Below are 26,495 nucleotides of genomic sequence, written 5' to 3' on the forward strand. Positions count from 1 at the left end.
GCTGTTGCAGGCATTTGGAGGAGGGAACAGATTTTTGATATCTCTATCTATCTACCTATCTACCTACCTCTCTTTCTCTATCCCCTCCGTGTGTGCATATATGTGTATATGTATGCATATGTGCATCACTCGGACTTTCAAAAAGTAAACAGACAGAACAAAAAATACTTACTGTTGATACTCTCTGTTTGAATGTAGCAAAATCCAAATTTCATGGGTGAGTATACTCTGCTTAAGCTTTCCCATAGAGGCTGGCTTCTCAGATTGACAACACTAGGAAAAGCATCTCACTCAAAGTTCAGGTGTGGTTTAAGTCTCAACTTCTGATGTTGATGGGCTCAACTGCAACAGGTGTTCATTCCTCTACCTATGATAAGAAAAACTGAGTGATAGCTAATCCAGACCAGTGGCCCACCACACTCTTAGAATGCTGCATTTTCTGTGTAGAGCAATGTGTGGATGTCAGCCGTGACTCCTCAGCTTTTGGTTTAAATGTCTTCTACATAAGGGAAGCCTCCCAGCACAGGAGGTTGAGACAAGTTTGCTTGATGTTGCAGTGGATTAGTCCACCACCACTTGTGATGCCACACTCCATATTGGAATGCTGATTTGAGATCCAGCTGCCCTTCTATCTAGCCCCTTACTAGAGAACCTAGAAAAGCAATGGACTATGGTCCAAGGACTTGGGCCCCTAGCTACTTACGTGGGAAGCCCTGCCGTAGTTCTAGGATCTTGATCTGACTTGGTCCAGTGCTGTCTATTGTAGATATTTGGGTAGTGAACCACTGGTTTTGAGGTATACATATCTCTCTCTCTCTCTCTCTCTCTCTCTCTCTCTCTCCATCCCTCTCTCTCCCTCTGTCCTTAGTCATTCTAAATTTCAACTAAATAAATAAAATAGGACATTGAAAACCCCACAAGAGTGTACAGCAACACATAGATGATATAAAGCTCTAAGAATTTGTGCTAAAGATGCTAGCTGACAGGGAATGAACAAAATGCATGTCAACCTTTAAAAATGTCATTTCACAGAATGCCTAGTGAAACACCTCATGATGTGAAAAGGCATACAGAGCTTTCATTGCCACTTTTCCTGAAATGATCAAGCTCACTAACGTCAATAGCTCCCTTACTTCATAATGATTTTCAGGGTCCACACATTTGCAATGAGAACCCAGAAGCTGCCCTTGCTCTCAGGTTTTCAGCCTTTCCTGTCATTCCTTTTGCTACCTTTCTGAACCCAGTTTGGGCTGTTTTAAAGGTGAATGGCTCAGCTAAAGCAAAACCGGTGCTACAGAAGGAGCTGGAAACAACAGACTGGTTGGCATCTCCGACTACTGAGACCAACATTTCATTCTAGGGCATTACTTTCTGGACTTCACTTCTAGATGCACTACTATAATTAATCATATATGTAGTAATAATAAGATCATTGCTTTGCCAAATATAGACAGGAAAGACTGACATTTAAAGTGTCATGGAGTGTTTTGGGGAAGATCTCATTATTGCCATTGTTTACCAAATTGACATATAATGTTTCAGGCAGTCTCTGCTTTCTAGAAGAATTTTTTAACATATTTCATAAAAAGACTACCAGAATTTTTATCTCCATGTTTTACTAAAACACCATGCCTGCTTTCCTTCTGAATCCACGTTTCAAGTGTTAGAGGTACTGAACAGCCCTAGAGTTCAACTGAATGTTTCAGTCTTAACAGAGCTCACTGAGGCTATTTGGAAACCTAGATGTCTGACTGCTCCTAATCAACGCTACTTCCATTTGTGTATGAGTAATTCCCTTATCAGCAAACTCCATTTGTTGGGTGATCAGTTCTAGCCCCCTGAAATCCCACTAGGTAATTCCAACAACTCTCAGGTTATGGTGTTTCATAAAAGCATTCCTGTAACCATCATTACATATTGATATCTATTTGTTTAGCACTATGAGATGAAGGAATGCAAGAGATTCCCCTCTATTCTTAAAAAGCACACAATTGGATTAGAACCGTAATCTTGGTTAATACCATAATTATTTGGCTATAATTACGGTTAAACCACAATCTTGCATAATTACAAACAGAAAAAGATGCATAATTAAATGAACCAGTTTGCTTACTGCATGATCCTCAGTCACGTATTTTCCTCTTTTCAGATCTCAAGTTCCAGAGAGGCCAGGACCTTGCTGAATTCGTCCTGGCACTTGGCACACAGTATTCTGCACACTCACAGATGCTCAATAAGTCATTTTTGATGAATGGATGTGCATTTGCTTAATAAAGGTGAAGATTAAATGAGTTACATACATGAAGACCTTAGGACAACATCTATTATTAAGACATTAATATAGTAAAATATTGGCCGGCGCTATGGCTCAAAAGGCTAATCCTCCGCCTGCGGTGCCGGCACACCAGGTTCTAGTCCCAGTCTGGGCGCTGGATTCTGTCCCGGTTGCTCCTCTTCCAGGCCAGCTCTCTGCTGTGGCCCAGGAAGGCAGTGGAGGATGGCCCGGGTGCTTGGGCCCTGCACCCGCATGGGAGACCAGGAGAAGCACCTGGCTCCTGGCTTCGGATCAGCGCAGTGCAGCGGCCGCAGCAGCCACTGGAGGGTGAACCAACAGTAAAGGAAAACCCTTCTCTCTCTCTCTCTCTCTCCCTCTCACTGTCCACTCTGCCTGTTAAAAAAAAATTGAAAAAATAAAATATAAAAAAAATTATAGTAAAATATTATCAAATGGATAAGATTTAGAATAGAGATTAGAATAGACATTCTAAAATTTATTTTAAAGTGACCTTGGAAAAAATAGGTGATAACAGAAAGAATACACCTTATGACACTATTGATGAAGGCAATGTATTAAGCATGGTGTTTAAATACATAAAGACTAAAGGTGTATAATAGCACTGCAATCCAACATTTGTTAAGCAAAACCCAAATAACATTTTTTATTTCAAAATAATGCATACTTTAAAACTGTTGTTAGGAGAGGAAGGGGGATGTAAATTAACACTTATCTAATCAACTGAAAGTATCTTCGGAGTTATTCAAAGACTCCCGAAGTAACTAAGAGGAATGCTCTGATTTCATAGCAAAGTATGTCTAGAATGATGCTCAACAGTATAATGTTCATAGAAGCATGAGCATTCTCCACCCAGGGTGACTGAGACCTTCAGAAGTTTACACAATATATTGGGAATTTCATACATTTAAATGAAGTATGAGTATCATAACGATACATGTCAATCTAGGAAAGCATCTGATTTCATAGCAAAGTATGTCTAGAATGATGCTCAACAGTATAATGTTCATAGAAGCATGAGCATTCTCCACCCAGGGTGACTGAGACCTTCAGAAGTTTACACAATATATTGGGAATTTCATACATTTAAATGAAGTATGAGTATCATAACGATACATGTCAATCTAGGAAAGCATCTGCAATCATCCTTTATAGGTAAAAATGTGTCTGAACAATTGATTAAATGGGCCATCTAGTATACCACGTGTATATGAATAGTTAAGTTCAAAATCCAATGCTATAGACTAAAAGCAATTATGTTAAAAGTATCCTACCTAGATAAATAAATGACAGACTCACTAGCCTTTCTAGCCATGATGACTCTCCAGGTGAACTCACCTCAAGCAAAGGAGCTCCTCCATCTCTCTACAGAAATGAACAGGAAATGCAAGAAGCAGCACCTGCTGCAGAGACCCAATTCCCACTTCACGGATGTCAAGTGCCCAGGATGCTGTAAGATAACCACGGACTTTAGCCATGTGCAAATTGTAGTTTTGTGTGTTGGCTGCTGCACTGTCCTCTGCCAGTCTAAAGGAGACAAAGCAATGTTTACAGAAGAAAATTCATATCTCATAAAACATACCTGAGAAACAAATGGTACTTCATATGAATCTAATTCCAAATAATTAGGACTCATGTGGTAATAAAAGGAAATTTAGGAGGAAATTACCAAAGTAGGATACTCTTATTCCTGCCAAACCGTTCATCATCATAGTCTGATCACACTCAATATCAAAGTGCCATCTTTCAAGGACCCCAACCACTTTTTTTTTGGACAGGCAGAGTTAAACAGTCAAAGAGACACAGAGAAAGGTCTTCCTTTACTGTTGGTTCACCCCCCAAATGGCTGCTACGGCTGGTGCGCCGCGTCGATCCGAAGCCAGGATCAGGTGCTTCCTCCTGGTCTCCCACGTGGGTGCAGGGCCCAAGCACTTGGGCCATCCTCCACTGCCTTCCCGGGCCACAGCAGAGAGTTGGACTGGACTGGCGCCCCAACCAGGACTAGAACCCGGGTGCTGGTGCTGCAGGCAGAGGATTAGATAGTGAGCCATGGCACCAGCCTGACCCCAACCACTTTTAATATATGAGGTGACTCCCACCAGTTCCTGAGCCAAATACTTTGATAACCAATCCATAACACACAGCAACATATTCCTTTACATTGTTCAATTATCTCTAATTTTTGAAATCTATAGGGAAAGAAAGTGGTTTTCCATCTGCAGGATCACTCTCCAAATGCCCACAGCAGCTGTGGCTACACTTGGCCAAGTTCAGAAGCCTGGATCTCCAGCCAAGTCTCCTGGGAGGGTGGCAGAGTCCAAGTATTTGAATCAACAATGGATGCCTCTCAGAATGCGCATTAGCAGCAAACTGCATTAGAAGCAGAGGCAGAGGCAGGACTGAACACAGGTACTCTGTGTTCACTCTTCTCATGCCCCACATTCCACCATCAGCACATTTCCACCACTGTTATTTTGTATCTCCTTTCAAAAGCAAGAGAACTTGCCCCATACATGGTCAAGCTCTGGTTTTCACATTCACAGTACTTGGTCTTGGGTTCCAAGATGGCGGAGTAGCCCAGGAGAAGATGGCTTTAAAAAAAGTGGACAGAGTATAGTCTCAGAGACGAGTTAGGGAGAAAACAGCAAAGGAAACACTACCAAAATTAAAGGGACATGGTGGACATACATAGATGGTGTGGGTGCCCAGGCTCAGGTCTCCAGCAGCAGAGCCTACACACCAGCATTGGAAAGGGGGTGGGGGTGAGACCAGACTGCAGCAGCCCAAGCCAGTGGCAAAAATAGCTGCAAGAAGAACCTAGAGGGAACCCAGCTTGGAACCCCATGGGGGATAGTGTACCGGCTAAACTAGAGGAGGGAAATGAAAAAGGACAATCACTTTACAATGGCATCCTGTAACAAGCTAATAGAGCAGGTGCCATTAGGGACATTTATAACAGCTGTGCCAGCTTGTGTCCATGCCCAGCAACTAGTTGAGTGCAGACCCTGACTGGTGGGGAGAACTAACAGGGGGATAGGAGCCTGTGACTATGTGAGGCTTCTGTACTGGGACTGTGAAAAAAACTGAGGGAGTGTGGGAGGGAGCATGGCTGGGACTCTGGGCACTCACACTGGGAGACTCCACACGCTCAGGGCTTCCTGGTTACCTGGAGAGAGACATCGCTGGAGAATCTGAACTTACACTGAGGACTGCACAGATCCTTTGTGTGCTCCTTGGGACAGAGTGGATGAATATTATAGCCACTGGGGCTAGCGCTGAGGTACTGGACTCCATTAAGGAGAGGAGCTCACCTGAGCAGAAAAACTTTCCCTTCTGATAAAAAAGAGAGAGCGAGATTTATCATGCCCAACCTGGGTGTGTCAACATAGGCATGCCCTCAACCCTGGAGAACTGAACAGAGCTCTCCGGCCACATCCACTACAAGCCTCTATAGAGATTCAAAAGCAGACATTCCACTTATCTACACAGTCACAGTACAAATATAAAACACACCAGAGCAAAAAAGGAAAAAAAAAAAAAAAGAACAATGAGTATCTCCACAAATGCCAAACAACAAATGCAGCAATTCAAGAAACAAGAAGGAGGAAGACAACATGAAGTCCCCAAAAGAACACAATGCTTCCATGCTAGATTGTGAAGATGATGAGATGGAAGAAATGCAAGAAACGGAGCTCAAAAAATTGATCATAAGATTACACAGAAATAATCAGAAGCAAACGCACAAACTACTGAAATCCATACAGCATATGAAAGGAAATTTCTCCCATGAAATTGAGATCAGAAGGAGAAATCCAAACGAAATGAAGAATTCAACAGAACAAATACAAAAATGCAACTGAGAGCCTTAACAATAGAATTGGTGAAGCAGAAGAAAGACTATAAGACTTAGAAGACAAAGCACAGGAAAGAATACAGTCAAACCAAAGACAAGAAGAGGAAATTAGAAACCTAAAAAACACGGTTGGGAATATACAGGATACTATAAACACACACACACACACACACACACACACACACACACACATTTGGGTTCTAGGAGTTCCTGAAGGCATGGAGAGAGAGAAAGGATTAGAAAGCCTTTTTAGGGAAATATTAACAGAAACCTCCCTAGTCTGGAGAGATAAAAAGACATCCAAGTACAGGGAACACACAGGAAATCTAATAGACATGGCCAAAAAATACCCTCACCACAACACACTGTAATCAAACTCACCACAGTAAAACCTAAAGAGAAGATTCTAAAACATGCATGAGAGAAACGCCAGATTACTTTCAGAGAATCTCCAGTTAGACTCACAGCAGACATCTCATCAGAAACCCTACAAGCTAGGAGAGAATGGTGAAACTTAGTCCAAGTCTTAAGAGAAAAAAACTGTCATCCCAGAATATTATACCCTGCAAAAAGATCTCATTTATGAATGAAAATGAAATAAAGACCTTCCCTAACAAAGAGAAATTAAAACAATCTGTTGCCACCTGTCCAGCCCAACAAAAAATGCTTAAGGATGAGTCGCACACAGAAACACTGTCATCACTATGAAAGAAGGTGAAGGAAGGAAATCAATCAGTGAAAGCTCAAAGAAAATTCAAACTAAAAAATGGGAATGTTTTTGGAAAAACGGCAGGAAAAAGTGATTACATATCAATAGTCACCTTGAATATAAATGGCCTCAACTCCCCCATTAAAAGGCACAGACTGGCTGAATGGATTTAAAAAAAACATCTATTTGCTGCCTACAAGATTCACATCTCATCAAGAAAGATGCATGCAGACTGAAAGTGTAAGGGTGGAAAAAGATATGCCATGCCAACAGAATCCAAAAGGAGGTAGTGTAGCCATCCTAATATTAGACAAAATAGACTTTAACACAAAAACTGTTGAAAGAGACAAAGGATAGGCTTGGTGCTGTGGCACAGTGGGTTAACACCCTGGTCTGAAGCGCCAGCATCCCATATGGACACCGGTTTGAAACCTCGCTGCTCCACTTCCAATCCAGCTCTCTGCTATGGCCTGGGAAAGCAGGAGAAAGGTGGCCCAAGTCCATCAGCGCAGCTCCAGTCATTGTAGCCAATTGGGGAGTGAACCAGCAGATGGAAGACTGACTGACCGCTCTCTCCCGATCTCTCTCTCTCTCTCTCTCCCGATCTCTCTCTCTCTGCCTCTGCCTCTCTCTATGTAACTCTTTCAAATAAATCAATCTTTTTTCTTTTTTAAAAACTTTTATTTTTAAATATAAATATAAATTCTGAAAGCACAACTTTTGGATTATAGCGGCTTTCCCCCCCATAACCTTCCTCCCATCTCCCACTCCCTCTCCTATCCCATTCTTCATCAAGATTCATTTTCAATTATTTTTATGTACAGAAGGTCAACTTGGTATATACTAAGATTTCAACAGTTTGCACCTACACAGATACACAATGTATATAGTACTGTTTGAAGATTAGTTTTACCATTAATTTGCATAGTACAACATATTAGGGACAGAGATCCTACATGGGGAGCAAGTGTACAGTGACTCCTGTTGTTGATATAACAATTGACACTCTTATTTATGACACTAGTCTTGTTTATGTGGTCCCTTTGACATTTAATCCTATCTTTTTGATCAATTATGAACTGCAACTGATCACTTTGGCTAGTAAGATGGCATTGGTACATGCCACCTTGATGGGACTGATTTGGAATCCCATGGAACATTTCTAGCTCTACCATTGGGGTAAGTCCGAGAGAACATGTGCCAAACTATACATCTCTTCCCTCTCTTATTCCCACTCTTATATTTAACAGGGATCACTTTTCAGTTAAATTTAAACACCTAAGAATATTCGTGTGTAAATGAAAGAGTTCAACCAATAGTATTAAGTAGAAAAAAAATACTAAAGGGAATAAAACAGTAAGTTTTTCCTTGACAGTCAGGACAAGCACTGATCGAGTCATTGTTTCTCATAGTGTCCATTTCACTTCTACAGATTTCCTTTTAGATGCTAAGTTAGTTGTCACTGCTCAGGGAGAACATATGATATTTGTCCCTTTGGGACTGGCTTATTTCACTAAGTATGGTGTTTTCCAGATTCCTCCATTCTGTTTCAAATGACCAAATTTCATTTTTTACTGCTGTATAGTATTCTATAGAGTACATATTCCATATTTCTTTAGCCAGTCTACTGTTGATGGGCATTTAGGATGATTCCATGTTTTAGCTATTGTGAATTGAGCTGCAATAAACACTGAAGTGCAGACAGATCTTTTATCAAATAAATAAATCTTTAAGGGGGGGGCACTGTGTAATGATTAGGGGAATCAATTCAACAGGAACATGTAACTACTATAAATATATATGCACCTAATCACAGGGCAACTGGCTATTTAAAAGAAATGTTAAAGGATTTAAAGGGAGACTTAGACTCCAGTGCAATAGTAATGGGGAACTTCACTACTCCACTTTAAGCAATGGACAGATCAACCAGAAAGAACATCAACAGGAGAAGAGCAGATTTAATCGACGCTATACACCAAATGGACCTAACAGAGATCTAGAAAACTTTTCGCCCTACAGTCGCAGAATACACATTCTTATCAGCAGTGCATGAAACTTTCTCTAGGACTGACCACATATGAGGCCATAAAGGAAGTTTTAGCAAATTCCAAAAAAATCAAAATCATACCATGCGTCTTCTAAGACCACAATGGAATGAAGCTGGAAATCAGCAACTCAGGAATCTCTAGAGCATATACAAACATGGAGACTGAACAACATGCTCCTGAATGAACAGTGGGTCAAACAACAAGTCAACAGAGAAATCAAAAAATTTCTGGAAACAAAGGAAGACAACAACATAACATATCAAAACTTATGGGATATAGCAAAACAGTGTTAAAAACAAAGTTTATAGCAATAGCTGCCGAAATCACAAAACTGGAAAAGCACCAAATAAATGAGCTACGTGCATCTCAAGGATCTGGAAAAAACAACAGTAAACCAAACCCAAAACTAGTAGGAAACAAGAAAAAAATTAGAGGAGAAATCAACAAAATTGAATTAAAAAATATAAAAGATCAGCAAAACGAAGAGCTAATTTCTTTAAAAAAAAATAAACAAAACTGACACACCATTGCCCAACTAACCAAAAAAAAAAAGACCCAATTCAATAAAATTAGAGATGAAAAAGGAAATGGACAACACACACCACAGAAATAAAACAAAATCCTCAGAAATGACTACAAAGAGCTGTATACCAACAAACTGGGAAATGTAGAAGAAATTCCTAGACACATATAAGCTACCTAAATTGAGGCATGAAGACATAGGAAACTTAAACAGACTCGTAACCAAGACAGAAGTTGAATCATTAATAAAGGCCCTCCCCACAAAGAAAAGCCCAGGACTGGATGGCTGCACTGCTGAATAAAACTACCAGACATTTAAAGAAGAATTCACTGCAATTCTTCTGAAGCTATTCAAAACAGTTGAGAGGGAATCCTCCCAAATTCATTCTACAAAACCAGCACCACCTTAATTCCTAAACCTGAAAAAGATGCAACAGAGAAAGAGAATTACAGGCCAACTTCCCTGAAAAACATACATGCAAAAATCCTCAACAACTTCTAGCCAATTGAATCCAACATCAGAAAGATCACTCACCCAGAACAACTGGGATTTATCCCTGGTATGCAGGGATGGCTTAACATTCACAAATCAATCCATGTGATACATCACATTAGAAAAATGCTGACAAAAACCGTATGACTATCTCAATAGATGCAGAGAAAGCATCTCATAAAATACAACAGCCATTCATGATGAAAACTCTAAGCAAATTGGGCAAAACTTGGAAGCATTCCCACTGAGATACAGTACCAGACAGGGATGGCCACTCTCACCACTGCTACTCAATATAGTCCTGGAAGTTTCAGCCAGAGCCTTAAGGCAAGAAAAAGAAATCAAACGGATACCAATTAGAAAAGAGGAAATCAAAATTTCCTAGCTACAGATGACATGATTCTATACGTAGGGGATTCAAAAAAATGCCACCAAGACTCTACTGGAACTTATAGGAGAGTTTGGTAAAGTAGCAGGATATAAATTCAACACACAAAAATCAACAGCCTTTGTATACACAAACAATGCCAGCTGAGAAAGAACTTCTAAGATCGAACCCATTCATAATAGCTACAAAAAGTCAAATACTTTGGAATAAATATAAGCAAGGATGTCACAGATCTCTCCAATGAGAATAACAAAACATTACAGAAAGAAATAGAAGAAGATACCAAAAAATGGAAAAACCTTCCATGTTCATGGTTTGGTGGAGGCAATATCATCAAAATGTCCATTCTTCTGAAATCAATTTAAAAATTCAGTGCAATTCTGATCAAAACACCAAAGACAATCTTCTCAGATCTAGAAAAATGATGCTGAAATGCATATGAAGACACAGGAGACCTCGAATAGCTCAAGTCAGCTTATACAACAAAAATAAAGCCAGAGGCAGCACGATACCAGTTTTCCAGACATACTCCAAGGCAGTTATAATCAAAATAGTCTGGTACTGGTACAAAAACAGATGGATAGAACAATGAAACACACAGACTAGACACACCAGAAATCAATCTGCACATCTACAACCAGTTTATATTTGATTAAGGAGCCAAAAAACTGATCCCAGGAGCAAGGACAGTCTCTTCCTGAAATGGTGCTGGAAAAACTCGACTTCCATACACAGAAGTTTGAAGCAAGGCCCCTACCTTATCCCCTTACACAAAAATCCACTCAACATGGATTGGAGACGTAAATCTATGACCCAACACCATCAAATTATTAGAGAACAGTGGAAAAACCCTGCAAGACATTGGCACAAGCAAAGAGTACTTGGAAAATACCCCAGAGGTGCATGCAGTCAAAGCCAAAATTAAACATAAGATTACTTCAAATTGAGAACTTTCTGTATGGCGAAAGAAACAGTCAGGAAAGTGTAGAGGCAACCAAAGGAATGGGAGAAATTATTTGCAAACTATATAACTTAAGAAGGATTAATAACCAGAATCTACAAAGAGGTCAAGAAACTCCATAACAACAAAAAACAACCCAGTTAAGAGATGGGCCAAGGACTTAAACAAACATTTTGCAAAAGAGGAAATCCAAATGGCTAACAGACACATGAAAAAATGTTTAGGATCACTAACCATCAGGGAACTGCAAATCAAAACCACAATGAGGTTTCGCCTCACCCCGGTTAGAATGGCTCACATAAAGAAATCAGCAAACAACAAATGCTGGTGAGGATGTGGGGGAAAAGGTACCCTAATCCACTGTTGGTGGGAATGCAAACTGGTGAAAACCACTATAGAAGACACTTTGGAGAAACCTCAGAAGTCTGAATATATTCCTACCATATGACCCAGCCATCCCACTCCTTGTAAGTTACCAAAGAGAAATGAAATCATCACACAAAAGAGCTATCTGTATCTCCATGTTTATTGCAGCTCAATTCACAATAGCTAAGACATGGAATTAACCTAAATGCCAATCAATGGAAAACTGCATAGAGAAATTAAGGGATATGTACTCTATGGAATACTACATTGCAGTAAAAAAAAAAAAAATCCCATCATTTGAAACAAAATGGAGGAATCTTGAAAACACCATACTTAGTGAAATAAGCCAGTCCCAAAGGGACAAATATCACTTTCTCCCTGATCTGTGACACCTAAAAGGAAACCTCTAGAAGTGAAATTGACACTAAGAGAAGCAATGACTTGAACAGCCCTTGTCTTGACTGTCGAGAAACAGTTTATGCTTTTATTGTTTTCACTATGCTCTTTTTCTACTTAATGCCACTGGTTGAGCTCTTTACTTAACATAGAATTAATCATAGATGTTTAAATCCATTTGAAAATAGATCCCAGTTAAAAAAAATAAGAAATGGAATAAGAAAGAGAAGAGATGTACAGTTCAGCAAAAAGTTCCCATGGACTTACCCCTGAGGGTAAAGCTAAAAACTTGCCATGGGACACCAAATCACATGAAGCTGGGTGGTACTAATGCCACCTTACTAATCAAAGTGATCATATTAGGTGTGTAACTGATCATATAGATAGGATGAAGTGTCAAAGGAATCACATAAACAAGACCAAGTGTCTGCTAATGACAATAGAGAGAATTAAAAAGGAGAGAATGATCCAACATGGAAAGTAGTCCACACAGCAGACTCACATAATGACAAATGCCCTAAACAGCACTCTGACCTCAGAATCAGCCCTTAAGGCATTTGGATCTGACTGAAAGGCCCATGAGAGCATTTCAGGCATGGAAAACCAAGATACTGTGGCAAAAAAAAAAAAAAAAAAAAAGATCACCATGAAGGATGTCTGTGAATGAGGTTCCAGGGTAAAGAAGAGGCCATCAAAGAAGGATGAGCTTTTCTTTGAAGGGAGGAGAGAACTTCCACTTTGCTTATGGCCTTGTCTAAATACTGCCAGAGTTTGTGGACTCAAAATGCCTCCATAGCCTTGGCAGCTCATGTCAAGAGCCTCGGGTGATTACTGATGTCATCAATACGAGTGTCAACTGTTAAATCAACATTACAGGAGTCACTGTGCACTTACTCCCCATGTAGGACCTCTGTCCTTAATGAGTTGTACTATGAGAATTAACTGTAAAACTTGTCTTCAAACAGTACTTTATACTTCGTGTGTGTGCATTAGGGTAAACTGTTGAAATCTTTACTTAATATAGAGTTGGGCTTCTGTATATAAAGATAAGTAAAAGTTAGTATTAATGAAGAACGGCATGGGCGAAGGAGCAGGAGGTGGGATGAGACTGGGGGGGGGGTGGGAGGGTGGGTAGGGGGGCAAGAACTGCTATATTCCTAAAGATGTACCTATGAAATTTGTATTCATTAAACAAAATCTTTCTTAAAAAACTCACAGTGTTCATACCACACAAAATACTGGATGACGGGTGCATTATGAACACCCTGATGCTAGAGAAGAGCACCGGAGATGGTTATTCATGCAATCACCCCACTAAAAATGTAAAATTCTAACTGTGACAGCTGCTATGAAAGGGGAACTGGGCCTGGCTTTGTGGTGTAGGGAGTTAAGCTGCCACTTGCAGCACTGGCACCCCATATGAATGCTGGTTCGAGTAGCAGTTGTTCCACTTCTGATCCAGCTCCTTCCTAATGTGCCTTGGAAAGCAGAAAAGAATGGCCCAGGTTTTTTGGCCCCTATGCCCACCATGTGGGAGACCAGGAAGAAACATTACTATGCTCCTAAGTCTGCATATATATTAAATACATGACATTTGTTCACTTAACATTTTCATTAGATTTCATTTAAGGTAAACAAAATTCATGTATTTCACACATACAAATTTAGGAACATAGTGATACCTCCCACCCTACCCTTCTTCCCATCCACTCTCCCACCCATTCTCCTCCTTCCTCTATTATTCCCAAGAACTGTATCTATGAACTATATTGAATCTGTTAAGACTAACTGAAAATAAAATAAAACCCTTAAAATAAAAAAAGGAAAGGTCAGCTGAATCACAAGAAGGATTTCAAAAACAAAAAGGGGACCCAGCTTATAAACAAAAAAACTACAATGGCTGTTCTGTTGTTCAGTGATGATTTGTTTTCCTTCTTTGACGTTCAGTTCCTAGTTAAACCTAATTTTATTTTCCTGAGGTAAACATACTTTTTTTAATTTCTGGAGCACCTAGTGTGTACATCATGGTATTATACTTTAAATTACTTCCACCTTAAAAAAAAAAACACTTAAAAATAATTCTACAGATGAGACATCTGAAATTCAGAGAGATAGAGAATCTCCCCTGAGTCCTATGCTATTTATCATCTCAATGATCTGGGGAGTGTAAATAGAAAGAGAAGTCAGAGAAGAGAAGGATGGGTACCCGCCCGAAGGATTCCAGAATCCAGGTGCAGAGGGGCAGTCTCCAGCATCCAAGGAAGTCCATTGACAGGCTGAAATTTATATGAGACTGTATTCATTTGACTTAAATTCCCAATTTATGAATTTTTAATGGTTCAGTTTGAAATATATGAAGAAACATTTATTGAATGAATACAAAACTAGACCATGCAACTTATTCTTATCCATACAGAAGGAATTTCACATTGTTCTATCTATACAGAAAGCTTTACTGCCATTGGAAGCAGTTTTTTTTTTTTTTTGGTGGGGGGGAAGATTTATGTAGTTAATTGAGAGAGTTATAGACAAAGAGTGGGAAAGACAGAGAGAAAGGTTTTAAATCCACTGCTTCCCTCCACAAATGGCCACAACTGCCAAAGGTGGGCCGAATTGAATCCAGGATCCAGGAGCTTCCTCCGGGTCTCCCACATGGGTGCAGGGGCTCAAGCACTTGGGCCATCTTCTACTGCTTTCCCAGGCCATAGCAGAGAGCTCGAATGGAACAGGAGTAGGAAGGACATGCACTGGTACCCATATGGGATGTCAGTGCTGCACGTGGAGGTTTAGCCTACTACACCACGGTGCCAGTCCCTGGAATTAGGTTTTGAATATTTTCTTTAGTATAGTCTGTCACTCTGTGGCCTAGGGAAAATGTTTTGGATTTTCTGGGATTGAAAAAGCATGGGTAGTGATTTCAAGCTTTCTTATTTCAACCACTTTCTAGGCTGTGAGTCTTTGCAAACGTGATGAATGCAACAATGCATCAAAAAGATACCATATATATACACACACACACACACACACACGCATGATATATATATACACATATGTATGATATATGCATATATACACATATGTATGATATATGCATATATACAAACACACACACAACATGTAATGTGACGAAGTATGTTTAATCACAGGAATGCAAGTGTGGTTCAGCATCTATAAAAAAAAAAATCAATGAAATCACATCAGCAGAACGAACAACAAAAAATAAATGAACATCTCAACAAATTAAGGGAATGCTCCCGTCAAAATCCCTTAATGATAAAAAAAAATTCTACTAACAAGGTACAGGAGAAATATAGCTCAAAATTATCAAAGCTAAATGATAAACAATAGCCAATATCATACTGAATGGGAAAAAGCTGAAAATATTTCACCAGAGTTTTGGAGCAAGATAAGAACTCCACATAGACCATTCTTAGTCAATACAGTATCTCAAGTACTCACCAGAGTACTCAGGTAAAGTAAAGAAATAAAGGATGAAAATTGGGAAGGAGGAAATCAAAATACCTGTTTTTTCAGAAGACCTGATTTTAGACGGAAAAACTTAAAACACCGCAGTCAAAATATGTTGGAAGTGATAAACCAATAAGTCACAGGATACCAAATCAATGTTAAAAAAAAAAAAGTTGCATTCTTACACACCAATAATGATCCTCTGAAAAGGTTAGTTTAAGATCTTTGTAAAAAGTAAGCATGGGAAGAGGAGAGGGAAAAGGAAGGAGGGTGGAGGTGGGATGGAGAGTTGAATGGAAAGTATCACCATCTTCCTGAACCTCTATATATGAAGTATATGAAATTTGTATATTTTAAATAAAAAGTAGGAAACAGGAAAAAAGAAACCTAAATTTATAATAGCTACAAAAATTAAATATTTAGTAATAAATACAACCAAATAAGTGAAAGATCACAATAAAATTATAAAGCACTGCTGAAATAAATCGTCAGACACATGAAAATGTGAAGACATCCCCTGTTCATGAATTAGAAGAATTAACATTTAAATCTTCATATTCCCTAGGAAATCTACAGATTCAATGCAAGTCCTATCCAAATACCAATGACATTCTTTAAACCGTCAGAAAAAAAGCTTCTAACATTCATATGGAACCAGAGAAGGCCCAGAGAAGTCAAAGTGATCCTATACACACCTGGGGGCGTAACAATACTTGATTTCACAAAGTTATAGTAACTAAAATAGGATGAAACTGGCATGAAAATAGATACAAAGATCAATGAAAAGAGAAAAAAATATATAAATACAAACATACATACATAACAGCTACCTGATTTTTTGATGAAAATCCCAAAGTCTTTTCAATAAGTGGTGCTGACAATACTAGATAGACATATATAGAAGAATGAAATTAAATGCCTGTCTTTCACAACATATAAAAATCAACTCAGATGGATCAAAGACCCGAAAATACGAAATTGCTGGAATACAACATAGGGAGACACCTCTTAAAAGAGGCAGAGGCAATGACTTTTTGTTTAAAACCCCAGAAGTTCAGGTAGCAAAAGTAAAACTAGATCAAACTCTGAAGCTTCTGTACAGCAAAGAAAACAGTAACAGAGTGAATAAACCACCAATGGAAAGGGATAAAATACTTGCAAACTACTTACTTATCCAACAAAGGATTAATAGCCAGAATATCAGGAACTCAACAAATTCAAAATCAAGCATCCAATACAGTTAAGAAATGGGCACAAGGGGCCTAAAAAGACAATTCTCAAAAGAAAAAAAAAAAAGGAAATGACCAACAAATATATGAAAAAAACTATTACGAGCCATCAGAGAAATGAAAATAGGGGCCCACACTGCAGCATTCTAGGCTAAGCCTACGCCCACAGGGCTGGCGTTCCATGTGAGCACTGGTTCATGTCCTGGCTGTTCTTCTGATCCAGCTCTCTGCATATGGCCTTGGAAAGCAGTGGAAGATGGCCAAAGTGCTTGCGTCCCTGCAACCACCTGGGAAGAAGCTCCTGGCTCCTGGTTTTGGATGGGCTCAGCTCTCACCAATGTGGCCATCTGGGGACTGAACCAGTGTATGGAAGACCTTTGTGTGCCTACCTCTCTGTCTGTAACTCTGCCTCTCAAGTAAATCTTTTTTTTTTTTAAAGAAGAAATGCAAATCAAAACCCCAAAAAGATATCACCTCATAACGCTAGAATGCCTATCAAAAAGAAAAAGTAAAAAATTCTAGCAAGGATATGGAGAAAGGAGAACTCTCCTATACTGAGTGTGGGAATCCAAATGAGTACAAGCACTGAGGAAAACACCGTGGAGATCTCTTAAAAACTAAGAATAGCACTGCCATATGACTCGACAATCTCAATACTCTGTATACATCCAAAAGACATGAAATCACTGGATCTAAGAGACACCTGCTCCACCATGATTACTGCAGCACTGTTAACAACGGCCAAATTATGGAATCAACCAACGAATCCATCATCTGATAAAGAGATCAAGAATTTGTTGTGTATCTACCAAATGGAATACTATTCAGCCATTTAAAAATGAAATCCTGTCCTTTGCAGCAAAATGTATGCAACTGGAGGATATCATGTTAAGTGAAAAAGGCCAGACACAGAAAGACAAATAACACGTGCACGGCTTCACATACGCAAGCTAAGAACCTGACTGCATAATGATGAATAAAGGATGGCAGGCACTGCGGCGGATGAAGGGAGTTTCGACGAGGGGCACAATATCAGAGTCGGACCAATGGAATAAGTTCCTATCGTTACACAGCACAGTGAGGAGACTAGCTCACAATAACCTAGTATATGTTACATGAACACACAGAAGAAATTCCAGGCCTTCTGTCATAAAATAGTGACAAAGAAAGGGAAATGCTGATTATCCCATTTTTCAACAGGACACAGTGCAGACATGCACCGAGACATCATCCTGTAGACCCTAGGTATGTGAAATTATTGCTAATGTCAAAATTTTCAGAAAACAGAACCATACCGTGCACCAGCAACACCACCACTGGGTACATGTCCCACAGAAAGGAACTAAGTGTAAGTAGTTCTGTGTATCTATAGCTCCGTGTCTGAAGCACCAGGGAGCAGTTCATACATCTACAGTCCCATGTTTGAAGCACATTTTCAGCCATGAAGGAAAAAGCAAGGAGCATCTGGTGTGCCCATCAACAACGATAATCACTTGCCTCTTGAAACAGCAGACCAATAAAACCCACCTGCCAAACGGCATGTGAGAGTAACCACTTCTCCAAATGCCACCGTGGGAGAAAAAGGAATGATTTAAGTTTTGTCTGCAAAGCAGACATTCCTGGGGGACTTTTCCAACTGGGTTGGATGGAATAGGAAAACCACAATCAGAACTCCAAATTGACAGGCATAAGATGTCCCCAAATCAGATATGCTCGGGAGCAGAAACTCATTCTCATACCACAGTCCCCACTAGGAGGGCAAGGATGCAGATAAAGTAGACTGCATTTCTGTCTCACTAAAAGGGAATAGTATCTTGGCAAACAAAATGAGCGGAGAGTTCATCAGACGAAGTGGTCAGGAGTTTGTTGTATATATGCAAAATGGAATACTATCCAGCCATTTGAAAAGAATGAAGTCCTGTCACTTGAAGCAAGAAGTATGGAACTGGAAGTAAGTGAAAACAATCCAGACACAGAAAGACAAATACTGTACCCACTCCCTCACAAACACAAGCTAAAAACAATCGGGGGCCAGTGCTGTGGCACGGTAGGTTAAGGCTCTGCCTGTGGTGCCAGAATCCCATGTGGGCACCGGTTCTTACCCCTGCTGCTCCTCTTCTGAACCAGCTCTCTGGTTATGGGTTGAGAAAGCAATGGAAGGTGGCCCTAGTGCTTGGGCCCCTACATCCACTTTGGGAGACCCACAAAAAGCTCCTGGCTCCTGGCTTTGAATTTGCTCTGCTGCAGCTGTTGCAGCCATTTGGGTAGTGAAGGAGCAGAAGGAAAACATCTCTCTGTCTCTCCCTCTCTCTGCAGCTCTGCCTTTCAAATAAAAATAAATAAATCTTTAAAATACACCAATCTGAATATATAATAATTAATAAAGGATGTAAGAGGTTGGAGGGAAAATGCAAGGAGTTTGGATGATGGGTACCAAGTCAGAGTAAGATCAAAGAAATAACTTCCTAATGTTACACAGAATAATGGAGAGGATAGCTCACAATAACGGAGTATGTGTTGTATGAACATACAGAAGAAATCCCAAGACTTCAATCATAAGTACTGAGAAACAAAGGGAAATACTGATCACCCCATTTTTAATCAGGACACATTACAGACATGTACCAAAACATCATACAGCAGCCCTTAAGTAGGTACAATTATTGTTAACTTCAAAATTAAAAAAAAAAAAAAAACATAACCTTCACATGAACTAGAAACTCCATTGCTGTGTATACACCAAATGGACAGGAACTAAGTATTTCAGATACTTTTGGTCCCATGTGTAATGCACCAGGGATGACGTACTTAGACTCTGATGACATTTTCAGCCATGAAGAAAGCAGCAAGGAGAAGTCTGGTGTTGGCTTACATAACAGGAAGCACGTGCCATTTGCTACAGCAGGTCAATAAAATCCACTTGCCAGGTAGCATGTGAATAATCACCACTCCAAGTGCAACCGTGCAACAAAGAGGAATGACAGTTTTGTCTACACAGCAGGCATTCCTTGGGGACTTCCACAACTGACTTGGATACAATAGGAAAGCTACAAGCTGAAATCCAAGTCGACAGGCCTATGATGTCCCAAATAATATAAGCCAGGGAGACTCCACTATGAAAGCAAGGATGCAGATAATACATAGTGCGGTTTTGCTACATTAAAAGACAGTAGAATTTTGGCAATCAAAATAGCTGAGAGTTGGTCAGTGAGGTTAGGCCCATAGCACAGATATCAACAGTGTCCCACCAAAGGGGGTACTCCAATGTAAGAGTATGGACTATCCAGTTTGAGGCCACACAAAGGCCACTAGCAATTGGTGATGTCCCAAGAATTGGTGGACATGTGAATTTCAAGATGGCCTTGAGTGAGGGTGGGCTGCTCAAGGACCAGTAGGATGATCACACGTTCTGCCCACTTCCATCTAACTAGAGATTCCCAGTGGCTGGAGGCCAGGACACAGCTCATGATGCTGAGTGAGGTAGTCCAAACTCTCTGTGAGTCAAACAGTAGTGTCACTAAAAGCTCACAGCTAAGTTCAAGTCCTTTACCCATGTGAGCCTCAGAACCACAAACTATCCGCCAAGGTGCATGCTTGTGGGTGACTGGTGAGATAGGTGGGTCTTAGGGTTCACTAGAGGTGAGGATGTTGGTGTTATCACAAAGTGAAAATGTGCTGGGCTTCCTTGGTTGAAACCGAGTCACTGAGGAGAAGGAGTTATATGGGGATTTGCTGAGGAATTTTTCTGAATTCCTTTTTCAAAACGTAGACCAAAAATTTGAGGTTGCAAGCTCTCACCTCCTATGGGACTAAGGTCCACACTGACTGGCACAAGGCGTCAGATGCTGATGTTTGAGGCCCATTTTTCCTCCTCCTCTTGATTACCAGTTGAAACAATGTCCTCAACATAGTGTCACAGGTGGATGCTAGATGACAACTGAAGGCCAGCCAGAGCCTGTTAACACAGACCACGAGCCCTGGGGGACCAGAGGCAGCCCACAGAAGTCTCAGAAAGGTGCAGTGTTGGCCTTCAAGTTAAAAAGTAAATGGTCCCAAATCTCCACGGGACACAATAAAATGCTTGCCACACCAATAATGGCAAAATTCTCAGGGGCAGCCTGGTAATGTCAAGTAAGGCGAATTCAAAGCGAGGCATGACCTTCTTGAGGTCGTGGTAATCTGCAGGATGCCTCCAATCCTATCCTCCAGCTTTGAGAAGGTGCTTGATGAGTGGGTTAATAGATGACTCAGCGTATTTCAGACAATACTTCTACTACGTCAGGGACAGCTATGCCAATTCCCCACTTGTCTTGCCTGAGTGGCTATTTTAGGGTGCTGACAATATAGGGAGGTGTGTGGTAAATGTCCAGGCTCTAGGCAAGCATGCCACATCAGTACAAAAGACTTGGGCTTGATCTAGGTGAAGAACAGAAGTGTTAGGCTGTCCATACCAAGGAACAGAAATGACAGCTGAGCAGTGGGCAGAAGCAACACAAGGACTCATGGGAAGAGGTTGGGTCCTGTCTTAATGATGGCCATGGCAGTCGACCCAAGGGCATGTCCTCTCCATAGTCTGTCAATGAATATTGCTGGGCAGATGCACTCTACTGGGAAAGATCACAATGCCGTAGGAGTTAGTGCCCAATGATCCACAAGGCTCTATAATGTGACCCTGCTACACGGTGGTTGCCATCCATAAAGTTGCCTGGTGATGACAGCTTACCTTCGTGTGCAGAAGAAGCCTACCATTGTTGAATCTCTGGTGGTCTTCTGTCTAGAAGGCATCCGTGGTGTCCAGAGGGTCTGGAGAAACTCATGAGACTTGCCTGAAGTGAGCCAGTAGGCAGCAGTGCAGCCTGCAAAGCCACTGACTTTGTTGTTGATGCTCACAATAGGTCCCATCATGTGCACAATGGATCAGAGCAAGTCAGAGAGCACCACATTCGATTACATAGCACTGGACTGCAGGGAGATGTTGAAGGAAACTCTGGCTGTGAACACTCTACGTGTCCACCTTGCTATTTCCCAGGATGCGCAGCGTTTGCATAGCTTGATGAACTTCTGAAGTGGACACCAACAGGGCCAGAAATTTTGCTTGGTCCTGTGGTGGGACCGCTCTTACAAATAACGACGGGAATGCTGACATTGTGGAACTGCAGGTAAGGCGTCAGCTAACAAAGCTTCCATTTCATATTGTAGTGCTGGGTCATGCCCCAGCTGCTATGCTTCCACTCCAGCTTCCTCCTAAGGTGCAAGGAAAGACAGTGGATCATGTCTGAAGATCTCAGGCCTCTGCAACCCATGTAGGAGAAGAAGATGGAGTTCCTGCTCCTGGCTTCACCTTGGCTAATCTGTAGCTGACGCAGCCATTTGGAGAGCGAGGTAGTGGATTGGACAATATCCCGATATCTCTCCCTCCGTAATGTTTTTTTTTTTTTCCAAATAAAAAATCATTACAATATAACAATAGCCAAGGAACTGAGATAGAGTTGTTAAGATGCCATTTGGGTTATCAACGCCCCATATCAGAGTGCCTGGATTTCCGTACAATCTTCTTGCAGTCCAGTTTCCTGCTAATGTACACTCTGATGGGTAGCAGGCACTGGGTCAGATACTTAGGTCTCCTCCACCCCCGTGAGAGAAGTGGATGGAGCTCTTGGCTTCCGACTTTGGCCTAGCCCTTCCATAATGTTTGCAGGCTCCGGGGTTGAGGCCAATAGATGGAAACATTTTTCTCTATCTCACACTGCCATTCTAATAAATTAGAATATAAACGCATCAATACATTGTATTTGGCATGGCAATTAAAGACATCATCTTTGGTGCCAGCATCCCATTACAGAGTAATTACAGAGGATCAACACCTGGTCGTGCATTCAAATCCAGGTTCCTGCTTAAGCATACCCTGGGAAACAACAGAGGATGGCTCAGATATTTGGGCCCTTGCCACTCAAGTGGAGTGATCCAGCCAATGGGAAATTTGTCTTCTTGTCTTTCAATGAAACAATGAATAACGCTTAAGCAAGTGAATGAATAATTCCACTGGGTCCAAGGTACCTTGTATGGGACTGTCCTATGGGCAGCTTTGCCATTCAGGAGTGGGGGCTGCACATAGTCGCTGAAGAATGCCTAACAGCCTCAGTAGCTCTCTTTTTTTCTTAATTGTACGCCATACACAGAAATATAGAGGCTCCTTCTGTAGTGTGGTGTTTAACATGCTCTGGACACCCACTGCAGTAGAAAAAGGGACAGTTTATGGTCACCCTCTGTGCAAACATGACGCCATCTGTTTGTGCTTTCCAGACAAGTCGGACAGGATCTTGATGTAGTTCCGTGAGAGCTGCCAGCTGCCAACTCTGTTGCCCGGTGATTTATAGACTACTTCCTGTCAGGAACACGGCAAGGTTGCCCTTCTCAACGCGTCCCTGTCCAGTCTTTGAGCAGGCTTTGTGTCTCCATCCACAGCAAGGTGTGTACCTCTATGTGGACTTCCTTGGTGTCTGAGATACGGCACTTCACCATCTGAGACAGCTGCAGAGGAGGCAACTACTTTCTTACATGTCCTGGGTGGTGCCTGGCAGCATGTGAGGGGCAGCCGGCAGTCATCTGGTGCATCCAGACTCACCATCTCACAGCACACAAGACTCTGCATCACCCAGGTGCAGGTACAAATGTCTGAAATGATCCCATGAGATCATGTTACTTATATGCTGCGGACAGCAACACTCAGCACACAACCTTGTAAGAAGCCTCACTGTCTCACTGGGAGTCGGGGGGGGGCACAGAAAGCAGTGATAAACCAATGGGTGAACCCATGCACTTCATCAGCAATGTCAGTCCACAAGTCTGCCAGGTACTACTCTAATTCCCCCATGGCAAACAACAGAGAAATTTTCCACAGGTAAACTTTTAAGCCTCTATGACATGCTCTTATATTCATAACATGAAATATTCCTCAACACAACTATTAACAATAACTGAATTCAACAACATTGTAGAATACATGATGTTGTGCATGGAAAAATCTAAACACTCCACCAAAAAATGCTTCAAGATGAAAAACCAATTCAGTAAAGTCACAGGTTACATAATCAACATACAAAATACTGTAGCTTCTTTATATTCTAATAACCAACTTGCCAAAAATGAAATTTAAAAATTAATCCCATACATAATAGGGACAAAAATAAAACATTTAGGAATAAATGTACCCAAATAAGTAAAAAAATATCTACAATGAAAATTCTAAAACATTGAAGAAATAAATCATCAAGGACTCCCAAAATGGAAAAAAATAGAACTTGCTCATGGATTGCAAGAATTAGTATAATTAAAATACCTATAAAGCAACCTACAAGTTAAATGAAATTCCTATCAAACACCAATGACATTTTTTTTACAGAATGAGAAAATAATCCTAAATTCCATAAGAAATCACAAAATATCAATAACAGCCAAAATGATCCTTAGCAAAATAAAAAAATCAACTTGGACACGTCAGAATACCAGACTTCAAAGCTTACTACAAAGCTATAGCAATCAAAGCAGCATGATCATGGAAAATTAATTAATTAATTAATTAATCCACACAGGGAGAGCCAACTGATTTTTCATGAAAGTGCCCAGACTATACATTGGAAAAAAGTACAATCTATTCAGTAAATGGTGCTGGCAAAACTGGATGCATATATGTAGAACTGAATATTACAGAACCATAAAAAAATTAAAACGCTGTTATTTCTATCAAAATCGTTGCAACTGAAGGACTTCACGCTCAGTGAAATTATCCAGACACAGTAAGACAAATATTAGATGTTCTCCTTTATATATGGGAGCTAAAATTTTCTTTTAAAAAATGAGAAAACAACAAAAAATACAAAAAAGAAAATAATGCCTGTGTGTATCAGTATTGCTGCAAATACAGTTTTGTCACACTTTCTTTTATATCTTTGTCAAACAAATTCTTAAGAATGATATGCTGGCCGGTGCCGTGGCTCAATAGGCTAATCCTCCACCTGAGGCGCCAGCACACCGTGGGTTCTAGTCCCGGTCCGGGCGCCGGATTCTGTCCCGGTTGCCCCTCTTCCAGGCCAGCTCTCTGCTATGGCCCAGGAGTGCAGTGGAGGATGGCCCGGGTGCTTGGGCCCTGCACCCGCATGGGAGACCAGGAGAAGCACCTGGCTCCTGGCTTCGGATCAGGATCAGCGTGATGCACCGGCCACAGCGCGACGGCCGTGGCGGCCACTGGAGGGTGAACCAACAGCAAAAAGAAAGACCTTTCTCTCTCCTCTCTCTCTATCCACTCTGCCTGTCAAAAAAAAAAAAAAAAAAAAAAAAGAGAGAGAGAGAAAAGAATGATATGCTACTATAATTTTAATAATTCATGATCGTTTTAAAATTTACTGTGTATGAGCGTAGCTGACATTTTTATACAAACCTCTGATTTAATAAATATAAATCTCGTAAGCACACCTTTTGGATTATAGTCATTCTTCCCCCCATACCCTCCCTCCCACCCACAAACCATCCCAACTCCTACTCCCTCTTCCATCCCATTCTTCATTGAGATTCATTTTTAATTATCTTTACATACAGAAGATCAACTCTATACAAAGTAAAGATTTCAACAGACTGCACCCACATAGACACACAAAGTTGAAAGTACTGTTTGAGGACTAGTTTTACCGTTAATTCTCATAGTACAACACCTTAAGGACACAGGTCCTACATGGGGAGCACGTGCACAGCGACACCTGTTGTTGATGTAACAACTGACACTCTTATATTTGACATCAGTGAGCACCCTAGGCTCTTGGTCATGAGCTGCCAAGGCTATGGAAGCCTCTTGAGTCCACAAACTCCAACATGATTTAGACAAGGCCATAATCAAAGTGGAAGTTCTCTCCTTCCTTCAGAGATAGGTACTGACCGCTCTGACAGCCCTTCCTTTCTCCTGGGATCTTACTCCCAGAGATCTTTCATGTGGGTGACTTTTTGCCACAGTGTCTCAGCTTTCCATGCCTGGAATGCTCTCATGGGCTTTTTAGCCAGATCCGAATGCCTTAACGGCTGACTCTGAGCTAGAGTGCTGTTCAGGGTATTTGTCATTCTATGAGTCTGCTGTGTGGCCTGCTTCCCATGTTGGATCATTCTCTCCTTTTTAATTCTATTACTATTAGCAGACACTTGGTCTTATTTATGTGATCCCTTTGACACTTAATGCCATCTTACTAGTTAAAGTGATCAATTCGAGTATACAACTGATCCTAAAGATGGGACTTCGTTTGTTTGATAATTTTTATGGCCCTTGCCTATATTCTTCCTTACTAGCTGAACTCTTTATGAGTGAAATATAAAGCTCTTAGGAGGCAAGTTAAAAAAAATATACACTATTTCAAAAATAATAAAAGATTTAAAGAGAATGACAAGCCCTTACTTTCTAAATTTTTGGTTTGTTAAGAATAGTATACAAACTGCAATGTCTCTGTAGGGATTCTCAAAATCCAATAAAATCTCAATTATGAAAAAAAGCTTATCTCGTATTCATTGTATTGCTCTGATGCTATTCAATTTCACATACACGTGAAAACATACTACCATTTTCTTAATTAAAGGAAACAATCTAAAATAAATATTCATCACCAACTTAAAATGCAGCATAATAGCCTTTTGACTGAGCACGTCAAGAAAGAACCATTCAGTCATTTACAGGCTATGTTTTTGTATTGATTAACCTTTTTCAAATACCATAATATTAGTTGTGACATTA

The 26,495-nt window shown here is 40.6% G+C and overlaps 1 long non-coding RNA gene across 11 annotated transcripts in view; it reads right to left on the reverse strand.

Annotated features, from left to right (window-relative positions):
* Nucleotides 1-232: 232 nt before the first annotated feature.
* Nucleotides 233-26,495, reverse strand: part of LOC149124925 (uncharacterized) — a 33,032-nt gene continuing 6,769 nt past the window's right edge. For 3 of the 11 annotated variants that reach the window (XR_016211728.1, XR_016211731.1, XR_016211730.1), the window contains exons 2-4: nucleotides 3,632-3,743; nucleotides 2,114-2,266; nucleotides 233-367 (exon numbers count right to left, since the gene is read on the reverse strand). This is a non-coding gene — a long non-coding RNA (uncharacterized LOC149124925). Of the gene's footprint in view, nucleotides 368-2,113; nucleotides 2,267-3,631; nucleotides 3,903-3,962; nucleotides 3,979-4,128; nucleotides 4,148-21,449; nucleotides 25,070-26,495 lie in introns of those variants that run through there. The other 8 variants (XR_016211724.1, XR_016211729.1, XR_016211723.1 and 5 more) reach the window with 8 other exon arrangements.

This window comes from Oryctolagus cuniculus, chromosome 8 (genome assembly GCF_051225735.1).
Source record: "Oryctolagus cuniculus isolate XC-2025 breed Fujian yellow rabbit chromosome 8, ASM5122573v1, whole genome shotgun sequence".
Classification (NCBI taxonomy): Eukaryota; Metazoa; Chordata; class Mammalia; order Lagomorpha; family Leporidae; genus Oryctolagus; species Oryctolagus cuniculus.